Source organism: Amblyomma maculatum, chromosome 1 (assembly GCF_055883805.1).
Source record: "Amblyomma maculatum isolate TAMU_Amacu chromosome 1, ASM5588380v1, whole genome shotgun sequence".
Taxonomy (NCBI): Eukaryota; Metazoa; Arthropoda; class Arachnida; order Ixodida; family Ixodidae; genus Amblyomma; species Amblyomma maculatum.
The window spans coordinates 404,919,028-404,922,239 of NC_139344.1; the positions used below are offsets into that span (position 1 = coordinate 404,919,028).

Sequence of the window (3,212 nt, forward strand, 5' to 3'; positions counted from 1 at the left end):
TTGTAAGCTTGATCGCGCGAACGAAAATTTCACTGAAAGTTACGCGGGGGGCAATATATATTGAGGATATGTATTGACGGGTCGTGGCGTCTGAGAGGCAGCACCCAGACCATTGTGTATTCATGCTCGTTGCTCAAGTCTAAGTCGACCTGAACTGCGGTATAAGCCTTGTTCACGAGGATGCACGTCGACTGGCCCTCCTGGAAAGTGCTGTAGCTTGAGAATTTAGCGCCCATGCCGGGCTCCTGCAGGGCAACGAGTGCCGGCATGTCACCCAGGGACTGCAAGTAGAGCTGGAGGTGTGACCGCTTTTTCCATGCCCTGAAGCCCCTGCAGCTCCATTGGATGATCTCCAATTTTTCAAAATTTTTTGCTGTCCTGTTAGGTCGGCTAGCCATGTTGTTGTATTTAATTTAAGGGACAGGGGCCTAGCTCAGACCGGTAGGCGGCACAGCCCCAGTCGGGGACTGCGCCGACCCACAGGGAGCCGGTCCTGAACAGTTTTCCTCCGCTGACTGACGGGAGGCTATCTTGCGGTTGAGGACCGGGGAGTCGCAGCAAGTGTTCTTAATTTGGGTGCTGACCAAGGGCTGCACGGCCTTAAGGACCGAGTCAGTGACATGGGCCACAATTTCGGGGAGTGCTTGCGTTAGGGCCGCCTTGAACATGTCCTCGAAGGACTCGCGGACTGCCGACATGATTTGACTCGGGAGGGCTGCCACTCGCTCCTGTAGTTGCTCAGTCTGGCGTTGCAGGGCCTCGAGGCCCTCGTGGCCGACAGTGGAAACCGATACAATTACCGTGTCCGCAGACTGCCGCGAGACGCTAGTTAGGCAGGATGTTACGGATGATCTGCCATCCTCGTCTTCTGGCTCGGTTTCAATGGGCTCAGATGGCCCTACCTGCTTGGCCTTTAGTTCTTGAATTTTGCGCGCTAGAATTTGGTTCAGGCGCCTTAGTTCTTCTACCTGCTGCTGTATAGGCGGTTTCAATAGGGGAGCGAAGATGAGGGGGCTCCGAGACTGCCCCGCTCCAACTGCTCACCTGTGGTTGAGCGGTTGCCAAGGGCGGGAAGTCCTCGGGCTTGAGGACCGGGAGCCTCGCCATGGTCCCAGACTTTGGAGTGTTGGGTGGTCCAGTTTGAGATTTCTTGGATTTCTGCTTCTCAGATGGCGGTTTCTTCTGGCCAGCCTTGTAAGCAGGAAGCTGCTTAGGCTTGGATCCGGGCTGGTCGCCTGGTTTGATGGCCTTTCGGAACCGCCCGGCACAGCCGGGGGCTCCAGTTGGGTGGTCTCCTCCGCAGATGAGACAGCTCGGAGTACACTGGTGTTCTGCTGGGCCGTCAGGTGTGGCAGCAGGAACTTGTATTCCGCAGCGTCCACAGCGCCCTGGCTGCGGTCGCGGGCAGGTGTCGGCCCGATGACCCACTGTGCCACAGCGGTGGCACACAGGTAAAGTTTTCTTGTAGAGACGAACAGGAAGCCGATCGTAGCTGTAGAGCACCGTCCGTGGTACCTTGGTCCCAGCGAACCTTATCACAGCAACCGGAGATCCCCCTAGCTTGCGCACAGATACTACATTTTGTTCGGCACTGAGTTTTCTTTTGATAGTTTCGTTTGTTTCGTCTGGGGAGACGTTCATGACGCCCCTGACAGAACTCACCGGAGAGTTCGGGGTGTCCCCGGAATTGTAGTTGACGTCCCCCGACCGGCAGCATAATATCCCGGAGTAGTTTCTCCGCTGCGTCCACTGATTTCAATGCACAGACCAGCACGTTTTGTTCCCAGACTGGCCACACCGCAAGTCCCGCATTTGCATCATCCCCAAGGATGCTCTGTATTGCAGCGCCGGCCTGTCCAGGACGGAAAGTTGCCTTGAGGTCGAGAGTCTCTCGTGGTTTTAGCACGACGATCATGTCGTCCTTTTCGAGGCGTGGGGTGTTCTGCGGCCGCCACCGGAGTTGCTTGGCGCGCTTCGAGGTTGTGTGCAGTGCATTCCGCCCTGCGCATGCTCGGAGTGAGCCGCCGCCTGTTGCTCGGCCGCACCAATACCGGCATTCCTGGCTGTCACCGCCGTGTTCTTCCGTCCGCGCCAGACGCGGACCATATTTTGAAGGTATTTTTCCTCAGTAGGTGGAGGTGCCTCGGTTTGAGCCGTATCCTCGGTTTGGACCGCATCCTCGGTTTGGACCGTATCCATGTTCACGATCCGTAGGGTCTCCGGGTCGTATCCGGTCGTATCCGGTCACTTGATTTGGAGCAGCCATGGCCGAGGGATCCTCGACCGGGGCCGACACGGGCCCCGTCTCTGTTAGACTTGGCACCGTGGTGGCGATGCGAAGGCTTCAAAACTGGTGAGGCTCCCCTGCAGACGCGTGGCATCTCGGGAGGCCCGTTTAGGGGGCGGCGCGGCAGATGGGAAACAGCGATGCCTTGGAACGGTCGTGGAGCACGTCCGATCCGTGCGCCGGCTGAGAGGAGACTTCCGTTCTCCCTGTACTCCGCCGCTGGCGACGGAGCACCGAGGACTGCTCTCGGCTGCTCTCTGGACCAAAAAAAAAAAAAAAAAGCGCGCCTCCTCTGCCAATAGAACACAACGCTACTGCTCCTGTTCGACCACTGGAAACCGGTATAAGGAATAATAGTGAGGTGCAGTGCATGCATCTACTACAGTCCACGCTGCTTCCGATGCACTTCCCATCGCACAGGCCATTGTGGGAGAACAGGTTTTCGGGCATTCTTAACGCGGGAATAAAGGGGGGAGCTCTGTCACCCTGGAGGTGAGGAAAGAAGATTTAGAATAGGGGACCCTACGGACAGGATAATAGTGGGGCGACAATAAACACGCGCGGAATGCTGCGACGAATGGGCGAGGGGTGCGGGAATTACTCTACCCGTCAGGCTATGTATGAGCACTGTACCTAACTATTATCCCAAAGTAAGTCTATGCCGCCATTGTGCAGGAATTTCTGCCGCACAGGGAAGCTGACTTGTAGGTTTTGCAACTGGTATATCAGGTTTTGCAACTGAATATCAGCCGCGTATAATACCTTTTGTACATGCCAGCTGTTCAGGTATAAAAGGCTTTACTGGCAGTGATGCAAACGATGTGCATCGAAGCAAGTCCGACACACACTGTATATTCGAGGACTTACAGAGGATACCTCTCCTGCCAAACGGACGCACCTCAGATTTCTAGGTAGTGGGGGGTGA

The 3,212-nt window shown here is 56.2% G+C and overlaps 1 pseudogene; it reads right to left on the reverse strand.

The window, feature by feature from the left end:
- Nucleotides 1–428: 428 nt before the first annotated feature.
- LOC146208728 (uncharacterized) lies at nucleotides 429–2,266 on the reverse strand (annotated as a pseudogene).
- Nucleotides 2,267–3,212: the final 946 nt, after the last annotated feature.